Source organism: Cupressus sempervirens, chromosome 9 (genome assembly GCF_028749045.1).
Source record: "Cupressus sempervirens isolate cs-2001-9-10 chromosome 9, ASM2874904v1, whole genome shotgun sequence".
NCBI lineage: Eukaryota > Viridiplantae > Streptophyta > Pinopsida > Cupressales > Cupressaceae > Cupressus > Cupressus sempervirens.
In genome coordinates this window covers 316,388,469-316,404,167 of record NC_143126.1, presented here as the reverse complement: position 1 = coordinate 316,404,167, position 15,699 = coordinate 316,388,469, and positions in this window count along the sequence as shown.

Here is a 15,699-nt window from a genome sequence, read left to right as displayed (position 1 = left end):
GCAAGTATGGGGTAAGTATCCATAATAAAATTCATGAAATAATAACCATCTAACTAATCATCAACAATAACTAAAAATAATATAATGATCATCATACATACATGAAATGTAAAGTCTAAATGATCTCATCATATAATAACTGAATCCATAACATAATGTCTGATAGTGTCAAAACAATACCACTAATCCATCTACATAGTACTAGTCCATCAAAGTCTGATAATAATAGCAATAATATATCCAAAGAATATGTGAACGAGGGTAGGCACTACATTGTTTAACTTATTCTTCTGATCTTTCCAAGTGTAGCCAACCATTTTGTAACCTCAAGTAGATCATCAATACATTATGTTATCACTTTCTTAATTGATCCTTGTACTTCATTACATAATCATAACTCAACCTTTCCTCTAGGTACTTTTGTTACATCTTGTTGATCAAATCTCTATCATCAATCAACTATGTAATAGTACTTGAAACATATAAGCAATTGTCTTACCAAAAAATATCAGGTTTGACATCAATGATAAAATAGTGATTGAAATACATATTCTTTTTCAACAATATTTCTAATCAATGATCTTTTCAATCAGATATCAACAGATCTACTATCATTTTTTGCAATTTCTTATCAATAATTGTCAAGTTGTGACATCAATATTAGTAAATTTATATCAAAATAACTCCAAAGTCATAAAGAAAAGAACAAAATAATATGACATTTGTTTCTATATAATTTATACAATTACACTAATTAAGGTTTACCATTGCTAAAGAGTGTGTCTAATGAACATCCATGCTTGTGCCTTGTGGTGGATCCATGTCACCCTATGACAAAGATTAGTAATTCTTAGTAATCAGCAGCAAAATAAAAGTAATAGACTTACCAAAACAATTATTAATAAAATAGTAGATTGTATATTGGAGTCAATATTAATTGTAGACAATTTTTTAAAATGTTATACTTACTAGCCCCATGATAGTGATTTCTTTTGTATCTACATGATTCAAATTGTAATCTATTAGAATCTCTTCCCCTACACTTATTTATTTTATCACACATAGAAAATCACAATTTCACTTGCATGCCTTGAATATACAATTCGACCATTTATTAGTTGACATTTGTTGAGAACTATTTATAAAACCTACAAAGTCCATGTTTCTTTTGGCCTTCCATCAATATACATAGTGAGCCTTTTACTTTGATCCTTTTCTTTGCATTGTATATAATTTGCTAACAATGCATACCTACGCATACTTTTTTTTATATTACACAATCTGCATCCAATTATTGTAATTGTAACAAGGTCTTGTATACTCCATCAATTCAAAAACTTTATTATAGCTGACCTTTTTGCCATCCATGAAAAATAAGACCAAACCATGTAATGAAGATGGAGCTATGAGATATATCCTTTTGTTAATAGAAAAATCAGTGTTAACTGGAGGTAGTTCCTTGGGTACCCATTCCTTTTGATGATGTGTATACCTTAAGGGAACCTTCGTGTTGCCTATGGTCTCATTATCATAAGAACATGAACCCCACCACACCCCCCCCCCGCCAACAACAAGAAAAATTGTATTTATTAATTGAATTTTCTTCTAATCTTTTGACCTCTAGTTGATCTCCCTATTTTAGACCTACTAGATGTCTCACTTTTATCTTCTATTCACACATTTTCCTCACTCAAGGAAGACAGATCAGACAAATACCTATTTTTTGATTCTTGAAATCCATCAAATGAGAGGCATAGTAGGACCAATATATTTTGTTGATTAAAGAGAAGGCAACCAAATAATAAATTTTATGTCTAACTAAAGTTGATGTGGATAGTAAAGAGTAGAAACACAAATAATAAATTGTATCTATAGGATCTATTGAATTATACATGTCAATCCATGTCATTGTGCATGATCCTAGTCAAAGAAATTAAATTTCCTACATATGTAAATTGTTTCTCTTAAGTTAGCAAAAAATTACATCATATGTATGCTACAAATTACATAGAAGACAAAAATTACATGATACGTTTGTCAAAATTATTATATATTTTTTCATTCCTTACTTCTACTTTATGTGTGGTAGCTATGCAAAATTATTGTATATACTCCATGACATTAGAGTCCAATGCATAATAGCTTAATTATAAAAACATACACATCAAACAAATTTCTATGAATAAGTCAATACCTCATACATGACATTGATCATATCTTGACATACATTTCATTGATCATGTTATTGATTATCCTCTTCATCCATGTCATCATCATCATCACCATCATCGTACTTGTCACCTTGATCATCATCATTGTTGTCATCATCATCATGACCAACACCACCACCATCATCATCACCATCATCATCATCTTCATCACCATTATCATGAACATCATCATCATGACCATCATCACCTTCATCTTCACCATCTTCATCACCATGATCATGATTGTCATGATCATCACCATCATTGTCAACATCACCATAATCATCATCATTTTCTTCTTCTTCTTCTTTATCATTGTGTAAATAGTCATTCATGATCATCATTTACTTAATTTTCTAATTATTCAATATCTTATTCTTCCATCACATTATATTTTATTGGCCTTCCTCTTGGATCATGTCTAACAACAAATGACCAACATAGTTTATATGGAATATCAAAGTAAAACACTTGCTCACTTTGGCTTGGAAGAACTCTCAAACTTTCTCAAATGACCTTGTATTAATCATTGTAAATTCACTATCATGTCCAATAACGATCCTATCAAGATCATTTTAATTCAGTTGTAGCCTGTACCATTTGATGACAAATAGAACTGATTTGAATGAATTAGAGTCACACTCAAGCATATCATTTAAAATTCCATAGTATCAATTTTTAGATTGTTGATGATGTATGTAATTTCCAGATGAAATATTAGTGACCTCAAAGACTACACTTATCCTAAAATCACAAATTTTCTTCATGTCATCTAACTTTTTATGAAAAATTTATAGCCATGGTAATACATAGCTTTGTGGTGTTTGATCTACAATTATTCAAACATGTCAAGATTTTTTGCATCGATCTATGAGTTGATATTAAACTTATGGGTCATGGTTAGTAAACATATACATACCTTTCTACCTCTTAGACTATATGGTAGATCAAGTATCATTAGCGTAACATTGTGATCTCCATTATGATGAGCTTCTTGAACCAATGATTCAACACCATCCCATGTTAATGAACAACCATTTTTTGAGATTATTGAGTCCATATCTTCATTCAATCGATATTGTTTGCAATATAAAAATGTAGGGCATCCCATTCACGATGAATTGTAAAGAAAACAAATAAATTGCTTAGAAATAACTTATATTGAATATTTATAAGAATTAATAAACTAAAATAACATATTATAATTATTTTACTTTCCTCAATCTACCTATCCCCATCAAGTACTCCCCTTCAAATTTGTTAATAGATTTGGGATCCCAAATGTGATCTACATGGATATTTACTACAAACTTGGGAAAATATTCACTAATTTACACCATGGTCTAGTATACTATACATCCCTCCACCATAGAACCCTCAGGACATGTTGATTTTCAAACCAAGCGTTTCATAAATTTCAAGTGTCTCTCAACCATCCGCATTGATGTAGTTTGTATAGGTCCACACAATTCAATCTCCTTAACTTGATGTATGAGGTAGTATTCTTGAGCATTAAAAAAGTTGAAGGTAAAAACTTTTACATTTCACATATGAGCTGGGAAATATTTCTCTTCCAATATTTTATATCTTTTTTATCAATTTCTTTGGATGATAACCACCTAAAAGAGATCCAAGTCGCAAGAACATATAAATAATATTTTAGAAAAACATATAATAAATTAAATAAAAAGTAAAGCAATTCATAAATATGATATAAGTACAAAAAATCTAAGAAAATAACACTTCTAACCTCATGTATTTTCTAAGATCGTATATAACTTGTTTAACACTGTTGTCAAACTAGTGAAGGAGAGATAGAGGTGGGACGTACCAGCCCCATGATAGTGATTTTTTTGTATCTACACAATTCAGATTTTAATCTATTAGAATCTCTTCCCCTACACTTATTGATTTTATCATACATACACAAACACAATTTCTCTCACATGCCTCAAATATACAATTCGACCGCTTATTAGCTGACACAATTCAAGATATTTATATAACCTACAACATTCCCTATTGGTTTTGGCCTTCCATCAATATACATAGTGAGCCTTTTACTTTGATCATTTTCTTTGCATTGTATATAATTTGCTAGAAATGTCCTACATACTCCATTAATTCAACAAATTTATTATAACTAACATTTATGCCATCCATGGAAAATAAGACCAAACCATGTAATGAAGCTGGAGCTATGGGATATATCTTTTCATTAATAGAAAAAATAGTGTTATCTAGAGGTAGTTCCTTGGGTATCCATTCTTTTTGAAGATGTGTGTACCTTAAGGAAACCTTCTTGTCACCTTTGGTCTCATTATCATAAGACCATGACCCCCCTGTCAACAAGGAAAATTACATTCATTTATTAAATTTTTTTCTAATATGTTTACCTCTAGTTGATCTCCCTACTTTAGACCTACTAGATGTCTCACTATTGTCTTCTATTCCTACATTTTCCTCACTTGAGGAAGATAGATCAAACAAATACCTATTTGGTGATACCTGTAATCCATCAAATGAGAGACATAGTAGGACTAATGTATTTTTCTGACTAAATAGAAGGAAACCAAATAATAAATTTGATGTCTAACTAAATTTGATGTGGATAGTAAAGAGAAGACACACAAATAATAAATTGTATCTATACAGCCTATTGAATTATACATGTCAATCCATGTCATTGTGCATGATCCTAGTCAAAGGTGTTAAATTTCCTGCATATGTAAATCATTTTTCTTAAGTTAGCCAAAATTTACATCATATGTATACTACAAATTACATAGAAGACAAAAATTACATGATGCATTCATCAAAATCATTATATATTTTAATTCCCAACCTCTACATTATGTGTGGTAGTTGTGAAAAATTATTGTATATACTCCATGACATTAGAGTTCAACATGTAATAACTTAATTACAAACACATACAAGTCAAAAAAAATTATATGAATAAATCAATACCTTATATGTGATATTAATCATACCTTGACATATATTTCATTGATAATGTTATTGATCATCCTATTCATCCATGTCATCATCATCATCACCGTCATCTTACATGTCACCTTGATCATCATTGTTGTCATCATCATCATCACAACGAACACCACCACCATTATCATCAACTTCATCACCATTATCATGACCATCATCATCATGACCATCATTGCATTCATGATCACCATCTTCATCACCATAATCATCACCATCATCATCAACATCACCATAATCATCATCATTTTCTTCTTCTTTTTTATCATTGTGTAATAGTCATTTGTGATCATCATTTACTTTGTCTTCTAATTATTCAATATCTTTTTCTTCCATCACATTATACTTTATTGGCCTTCCTCTTGGATCATTTCTAACAAAAAATGACCAACCTAATTTATATGGAATGCTAAAGTAAAACAATTGCTCGCATTGGCTTGGAAGAGTATAGGGCTCACGTCCAACTTGTTCAAATAACCTTGTATTGATCATTTTAAATCCACTATCATGTTTAATAATAGTCATATCAGGATCATTTTAGTTCAGTTGTATCTTGTACCATTTGATGACAAATAGAATTAATTTAAACGAATTAAAGTCAAACTCAAGTATATCATCCAAAATTCCATAGTATCATTTTTTAGTTTTTTGAGGATGTATGTCATTTATAGATGAAATATTGGTGACCTTGAAGACTGCACTTATCCCAAAATCACAAGTTTTCTTCTTGTCATCTAACTTTGTATGCAAAATCTATAGTCATGGTAGTACATAGATTTGTGGTGTTTGACTTAAAATTATTCAAACATGTCAAGATTATTTGCATCAATCCATGAGTTGATATTAAACTTATGGGTCATGGTTAGTAAACATATACATACCTTTCTACCTCTTAAACCATATTCTAGATCAAGTACCCTTGGCGTAATATTGGGATCTCCATTACGATGAAATTTTTAACCAATGATATAACACCATTCCATGTTAATGGATGACCATTTTCTTAAGATTTTTGAGTCCATACAGTCATCCAATCAAGATTTTTTTACAATATACAAATGTAGTGTATCCCACTCATGACCAACTATAAAGAAACAAATAGATCATAGTTTAACGATAACTTATAGTAAAGATTTATAAGAATTAATAAACTACAATAACATCTTATAATTATCTCTCACTTTCCTCAATCTACCTTTCCCCATCAAGTACTCCCCTTCAAATTTTTTAGTAAAGTTAGGATCCCAAATGCAATCTATATGGATATTTGCTAGAAACTTGGGATGATATTGATGTAGGAGCATCTAGTGGTGTAAGGGAAATCTTGTATCACCCAGAAATATGCTTAGTGTTAGTTTCTATTTAAAATGTTTTCATTTCTAGATACCAATTTGGGTCAAATAAAGATTCTAACTCTCATAATTCCACTATTGGTTTTTTTGGTTACAGTTTTTGAGCACCTTGGGATATGTGCCAATGTAAAAAATAGGTTATTTTATAATTGATCCATAATCATAATGAATTAATTGATCCATAATTAATCATGATTTTATAATTTTTAGGGATGATTATAATTGTAAATTAAAGCTCTCCGAAAAAAGAATCAGGTCAAAAGACTTTATGGTTTAAAAGTTATTGTAGTTTTAAGTTGCCTAGAGACCTCCTAAGAGTACTTCAAAGTCAAATTTCAAGCATTAAACAGAATCATATAGGCCCAAAAATGGGGGATGAGAAAATCTGGTCCATAAGGCTATAAAGTTCTTGAAGAGCTTTCTAGAAATGTAAACGGTTCGTTAATCGAAGTCCCAGATCAAAAGTTATGCCTTCTGGAAGTTGGACTACTATTTTTGGATTCTTCTAACTTTACACTAACTTTTGACAAGTCTTCTAGAACCTTCTACTTTGGTGATGGATGCCAAATGGCATATTCTAAAATGTATTCCTAGCCCTAAACCTAATTCAAGTTACTTAGGGCCCATTTGTTTGTTGGCATATGAATAGAAAATTAGAATAGGAATAGAAATGTGGAATGAGAATGGAAAAGAGCATTCCCATTCTTGTTTGGTTCGCTTGGTATTTGATTGCATTATGTTACTCCCTTGTTTGGTTGTACAAAATTAGAATTGGAATATAGTTAAGTTTATATTTTAATATATATTATTTATTTTAATATAGTATTGTATTTGGTTAATTATTTCAATTTATTATAAAGAAACTAATTTTTTTTTTTCATTCTATTTGAAATTAATTTATGTCAACATTTTTAATGAATAGATATAAACATAAAAAATATAATAGACAATAATGTAATTGTGAAATTCATAAAATTTTCTCATCCTGATGTGAATTTGATTAATTGAGTTGTACGTCAATTTAATTTTTAAATTCATTTAATATGTTTTATTTGTTTCACTATATTATTATATTTGGTTAATTATTTCAGTTTATTGTAAAGAATTTCTTTTTCATTCTATTTGAAATTAATTTATGTCAACATTTTTTAATGAATAGATACAAACATAAAGATATTATACACAATAATATAATCGTGAAATTAGTTAAATTTGTTCATCCTGACTGAATTTGATGAATTGAGTTGTACACCAATTTGATTTTTAAATTCATTTAATATATTTTATTTGTTTCACTATATTATTATATTTGGTTAATTATTTCAATTTATTGCGAAGAAAATAATTTTTTCGTTCTATTTTATTAAATGAAATTAATAAGAAATTAACTTATTTCAACATTTTTTAAATAAATAGATATAAACATAAAAATGTTATACAAATAATATACATTTGAAATTACTAAAATTTGCTCATCGTTTAATACAAAATCATATAAAAGGTTTAGTCTCCATGATTCTTTACAACAAAATGATCATTTCATTACTAAAATTAGAATCACCATCACCAATAGTGTGTTTATAAAAAAATAGAATAGAATTAAGTCTACGTTGAAATGCAATTTTGGCTTTTGCCATAGAACCAATCTCCCTAGCAGTTGTCTCCCGCACAATGCACAACTTGCAACCCTTCCTATCTTCTTCTGTAGATTTTGACCTGCTTGATGTAGATGAGCCATCTTTGACCCACTCAAAGAAATTGCAGCCATTGTGCCCCTGCATTTGAAAAGTACATTAAGGTTTTCCACAATAATAAAATAAAAAAATAAAAAATAAAAAGATTAGTAATAACCCTTCTTTTATCTAGACAACACAAAAGCTTATGCCCAAGATTATCCTCTGTATGTGACATCTTTATTACGATAGGTCTAGCACCACCTCAACACAATGGCAAAATTGTCAAATCCATTGACCCTATATAGAATAATGAACATGGAACAGCCATCAGGCATATGAACATGGAATAGCCATTAGACATATTATAACCTGCAAATCATTAAAAGATATGGCTAAAGATATAAACGAGACTCCATTTTTTTTGTCAAATGGCTCTTGCATAGCAATTGAGTTAGCCAAATTTCACACAAATATATCTCTCTTAAGAGACTATTATCATACCTATTTTCAAATCATCTTAAAACTAGGAGAGGGGATAGAAAGAAGTCTCTTGTATTTGAAATAACAATAACAGTGCCTTGCATCCTAAATATTATATGTTCATTGGGCTAAGAACTGAAGATTCAAGGAATACACCTACAACAACCACTACTACCATGATTAATTTGCTACTATTTTTATAGAGGTGTGAATTAACAGGAAATAGAGAAAAGAGAAACGTTTGGATTTCTCACTATTTCTTGGGTCCATGGTTACAAAATCAAGCTATGCTCTATTGAGCTAATGTGGCTCAGGGCTCAAATATTGTCATTCTTAGTAGGGTGCCCAAATTAAAAGCTTAGCTATTGAGAAATTCCCCATCTAAAGCCGCACACAAGTTGTCTGTGGGATTAGCATTAATGATTGCCCAAATAAAAGCTTGGCTATCTACTCAATCTACCACAACTTTCATCTACTGACATCTCATGGCCATTACCCTCCAATGGATATTGGTATGCTTATTATGAATGTATGGCTTGAGTATAGTAAGATCTGAAAGCAAGAAATTCTTCATTTTTATCTGGAGATTATACCTTAATTGTGAAGGTCCCCTTGCCAAAACTAAGGCCATTTTTATGTGTATTTCTTATATTTAAAGTGTTATGAAAAGTAGTGTGTGATGTATTATGAATGTATGGCTTGAATATAGTAAGATCTAAAAGCAAGAAATTCTTCATTTTTATCTAGAGATTGTACCTGAATTGTGAAGGTCCTCTTGCCAAAGCTAAGGCCATTTTTTTGTTATCATAGAGTCTTGGGGAAAAAGAACTAGTTTGGATAAGGTCCATGTGCCAAGCCAAAAAAGAGGTAAATTAGCAATGGTTGGTAAGTTTTTGTGTAGATGATCTCTATCATTCACCTTAATGTCACCTTACTAAATAGGATGCAATTTTTGAGGAGTCTTAGATAAATAGATTTTGAAATGGACAATTCAACTATAGAAATCCTTTAAAATATCAATGATAGGGGGTTGATGGCATACGTTTAATTCTAAAGAAGGAAATAAATGATATGTAGTAAGCAAATAAAACCAAAGAAAATAAAAAGTTGAGTCTACGATCCTCCTTCCATCTTGCAAAATAAAATGACTTAAAACTTCTATATATTAAAACTAAAGCAAGTTGGATAGAACTGGCGAGAACATCTATAGAACTCAACTAAGGCGTATTCTTTACCTACATGCTTGTAACATAATGTTATATCCTAGTTTTACTTCATAGGATGAGAAATCCACTTTTAGAATTGAAGGATCTTTAGTGTACCAGATAAAATAATGGGCTCTATTGGAATAGTACTATTAAAATATTTGCAAGAACAAATTTGATTACCCAACAAATAGATGATAAAAACCTCACTAAAGAGCCTATTTAGATGTTCTCCTTGTTTTTCTATTTACAATTGAAATAGAGCTTCTAAGGCTTAAAATAGGTATATAAAATTTTGGTTCAAACTTCATTCAAATGGGAAAGAGAGGGAACCCCATAGGAATATAATGAGATAGCCTCGATTACCAAAATTAGACAAGTGCATATTTCTATCCATGGCCATGGAATTTGATTAATTGTGTGCACTTGACTTTACCATTTGATAACAAGATCTCTGTTTCAAATGCATTTTCCTTTCTAATAAAATCATGAAATTCTAAACAAGCATATAAATACTACACCTTAAAAATATTATTAAAATTTCAATCATAGAAATAAAAATCTCCAAAGCAATCCCAATGATATAGGGCACAAATAGTAGCAGCATATGAAAATCTGATCATGCAAACAAGTTATAATTTTGAAAAATTTGATCATACAAAATTGTGATAAAGTAAAAATGGAAACACAAACTAAAAATGGAATGTCAAGTTGGAAAATCATTACAATCCTCCCAATTTATATCGGACATATTCTTCTTTCTCCTCTAGACTCACTCTAAGAAACCCCAAGCTTTTATAGGTTCTGAAGCAAAAGTGTCATAAGCCACAATCATAGTCTGTCGACTAAGTCCAGGTATGGCCTTAAGGGCTAAAAATGCAATTGATATATCTTGCTTCATTTCTCCTTTATCAACTTTTACTATTTGAGACCCCCTCATGCCTTCCCATATATCTTGTATGCTTTCACATATCACATCTAAAGAAGAAGCCATGCTTGTCTTCCTCTTCTTGGTCCTCCTCGATGATGATGGTGTGGAAGCATTTTGTCTAACAGATGTACTAAAATCATTCATCCCAACAAACCCTTCCTCAAATTCGGGAGTGTCATCCATAGGCGTAGTGAAGCCCCCATCATTGTCAAGATTAGTTGCCTCATCAAAAAGGTGCCCATCTTCATTCTCTTAGGCTGTTGCAGCTGTAATTCCATCCGTAATGTCATTCCCAACAATGATTGCTAAGTCATTGTAATAAAGGAACGGTCGCCTCTTGTACACCCTAGCATTCTTGAAGTCCTTTTGCTACATGAAGGAAAATAAGGTATTAGATATGTATCTTTCATTAGTAACTTAACTTATAAACACTGTGTAGAGTACATTACCTTTAACAACTCTTCCCATACAACATCATCAGCATCCACACACTGAGTAGTTTCATTCCATGTGAAGCCAATCATATTTCTCAAGTATTTCATCATTTGATAAGCTTGCTTCCATGTTTTCAATTTATTCTTGAAGTTGTCTCTTATAAGATTCATCTTCATATCCAAATTGAACCTTCTTTCAATGTTGCTCCAAGCTTCTTTCTGAAACCCCCCTTCTCCTTTTTTTCCTAATGTGACTTGCTCAAGGATTATATCAAGAAATTTTCATTCCATATCTCGAGTCCAAACACCTTTCACATTTTTAGGTGTGGAAGCAACAACAGTGACATGAAGCCGCTCATCAATGCTCGTGAGGAGATTGGTGAATGACATTTTCTGTAATTATCAGCTAGAAAACAATAGTTTAGATGCACAAAACAAGATGAAAATTTATGATAGAATATTGGAGTATTAGACTGTAAATTATTGCTCAAGATAATGAATCTAAATATATGCTCAACCTTTACTACCTACTTGTATAGATTAAATTTAGGTATAAATTTAGTAATAGAGTTAGCAGGGAAAAGAAACACCAAAAATAGAAATTTCATTGAAATATGTTTATAGGAAAGGATTTATTTTTATCTATAGCCAAAAAAGGACTTCAATATCTGCCAAGCAGCTCAACTAGAGGATTTAAAAGGAGTTGGAAAAGTGGGTAGTTTTTTCAAATTACAAGAATAATAATACAACCATTGTTAAACTAAGAATTTGATAAGATTTTATGGTGGTTGTCAATATTAACAAATGGAGTGTAGAATCTAAACTTGGTGACCTACACTTTTCTTGACATAAGCTTGTAGCCTGCTATTTCTCTGCTACCTCAACACTTTTTAGCCCTAAAATGTCTAGTACTTAGATTGTGTGGACTAAGAATGCTATTCTCACTGACTAATGGATGACTTTTATGATGGGGAAGGTTCCATTGAAGATATTCAATCCTTTGTTTAAGCTGTTAAGAGGTAATTCTATTATAAATGATTCCAATGATCCAAACCATTTACGAATTAGTTCTCATTAAAAAGATCATCGCAAAGAAAAAATAGGTATTAGACTATTAAAAGCTCTATTCTTATATTGACCTTAGATTCCTTAATCTATATATATAAACATAGAGAAGAATCACTAATTTTATTTGTTTCATATGTTATGCAGGTGGGATCCAATAGTGATATGTAGTTGTTCACATAATGCAAAAATTTTGTTCTCTGCTATTTATAACACTATGAATGATGTTTCTTAAGATGTCTTGAATTTCCAGGGCTGGGACACTAGCACTTAGTTAAGAGAAATTATGGGTATATCTCCCTTGCCAAGGTTGACCAATCCTTCCTGTTGCTCCAAGAATAGCAACCTTGAATAGTGATGCCCGAACCTGCACAGACCTCCCTATAGCATATATCTTCTTTCCCATCCCCAAATTTTACAAAGGACACTTGAAATGCCCCATTTATCTTCTAGCCAAACAAAGTTATTTGCAAATTTCTAGCTCTAAAACCACTAAAGCCCTTGATGGTATTTCTAACAAATAGGTTCTGTGCAGGCAGATATGAATATAATCCTATGACTGAAAAGTGAGATTGCCTTGCATTTGATTGAGGTTGAGTTGTAGACACAAAATTCATAGAAAATGTAGTAGTAGCCATTGCAATTCACTACAAACAATTGAACACTAACTCAACAAAATTACTAACTTTCTTGAGTGTGAAGCCTACAAGGATCCAAAATGAACATTTTAACCCATATATATGTAATTAATAAAGACACTTAACTGGACCAAGATGACTAGGCACTAACACATCGGTCAAAAGAACACAGACAGTAAGGTCCATGAAACTAACTACATTAGTACAGGATTATTTTTATCATCTGAAGTAATCTTATGGCCTATCTTTTACTGCAGAAATACAATAAAGTGTTTCTAAAAGAATAGAAGGTTACCATATGATAACAAAAAGGGTAGATATAATTGCATGGAACACATATACAACTATGTTTTCCCTCATGAACAATTTGATTAAAGAAACTAAAATATGATGCATTGTACTATCATAATGGTATTATCATTATGCCATAATACTATTATAATATTGTCAAAGTAAGTAGAAAGTTTCACCACCAGAAACGTGAGAAATAACATCCCCTTCAAACATACATGAAATTTCCATATAAAGATAACAAACTACTCGTATCAAATCTTCATATAAATATATCTTAAACTATCACAAATGTCAAGGCAATTTAAGTAGATCCATACTATATGTCATGGTAAATTTCCCTTCCTCTATTTAAGTGCAAATAAATGTTCATGTTTTGTGGTACAATTAAGTGTGATATTTGTAGTCTTCCCACATTCTTTGAGCTATTTCATCTCAAAATTTTGTCCAATCATCTCTATCACTTTGACTCATCCCATAAGTCTCAAGAATTGGGAAATTTATTGGAGCACGACCATCGTCATCTTCTAATTCCACTTCGGATGGAACATTGTCCTCCACCATAATAAAATCATGTAGTATGGTGCATGCTAATACAATCCTTGTTTGGGTCGTGATATTATAAGATGTTGCATGCTTCAAGATAGGAAATTGTTGCTTCAAAATACCAAATGTATGCTTTATTACATTCCTAAGAGAGGAGTGTTGGTGGTTAAATAACTCTTCAATATTGCTAATCAGGTTCACTCTACAAAACTCTTTTAGGTGGTAACGAGTACAGTGATATGGAGCAAGAAACCCAGGTACATTTGGGTATCTAGCATCAACTAAATAAAATTTCCCTACACAAATAGAAAAAATGTTATAGTCAAAATATATCATAGAAGTTTAGATATCATTGAATCATATAAAATATGAATAATATACCAAGAGGAACCACAAGTGGATCCACTCTAGAGAGAGTTGAAGCAAGCACCTGACTATCTGCAGCAGACCCTTCCCAACTAGCAAGAATGTATTGAAACTTATAGCCAAATGAACAAACACCTAAAACATTTTGTGACAAGTTTCCTATTCTATCATGAAATTTTTCTTGGTTTTCCACTTTAACGGTAACTGACACATGGGTTCCATCAAGTGCACCAATAACATCCTATAAAAATAAATAGTATTATCAAATACATATTAGTATTATTGATTCTATAGAAAAAAAATACATGTCATTACGATGTTTTCCTTGAAGAAAGGATAAAAAAAGTCCTTCCCAGTGATTGCTAGAGGAGTGGTTGGAGCAGGGGGTAACAGATACTCTTTATGTAATGCTAAGATAGCCTTCAAGACCTTATGATTCCTTAAATTGTGGCCAATCTTATGATTCCTTAAATTGTGGCGAAGTGTATGCAAGAACATTACAAGTTGTTCTTCTAATGTTATGTTTACTGTATCTTGAATGCTCCCTTTTTCTCTTAGAATTTTAGCCAAGCTAAAGAAGGCTACTCTAGACATGCATATTTGGTCATGGAAATCTATGTGATTAGAATGGATAATACACTTATAAAAAGGACATGCAACTCTTCTTCACTTATGCCCTTGTCTGCTACCTTCTTCATAAGATGCCACTATGTACATAGCAAGAGTTGCAAGCAAAACAACAAGCAAGTGCATGACCTTCAACCTCCTAAAAATGGCTCCTTGAACTTGAAAATCATCTTCAACATCATCATTAGGATCCATAAAATACCTACAAACACAATATGGACTACATATTTTAGAAATATACAACACAAACAGAGAAAGATTATGATAGTAAGGAAGCATAACTTCTCGCAACATCCAACATCCACTATAACTTATTCTAAGATGGAAGGTAAAACTATGCATTTATAAAGCTACATGATCAAATGGAATGATAAACAAGATAAAATGATGCAATTCAACTAGAATGATGATCTTTCAATGCAAGTCTCATTGTAGCCTAATCTCCTTAATAAAAAATGTTGTATACAAATAACTTGATTTTGATGTGGATTTATAGATGCTCAAGGCTTTAAAGAGTTGTGTTTTTAGATCAATGGTAAGATCATTCATTTAAAAGGAATGGGTGAGATAGAAAAGGCTACAATTAAACTTAGAGTATATTTTCTTCAGAGCATTACTTAGAGCTGAAAAAGAAAATCTTGTTAAAAAGAAGTGCTTAAAGAAATATATGGCCTCTTTAATGAAGTCAAAAAATATGAGGAACAAGGTACGTTTCATGATTAGCAATAAAAACTATACATCAAAAAATCTTCCCTCAAATTTAGACTCTCTTCAATTAACATTTTGAAAAAAGATCAATGCTATTCCTAAGAATTAATAATGGTTCCCCCCAAAATAAATTAATTTCATCACATAGATCAAATTTTCACAATCCA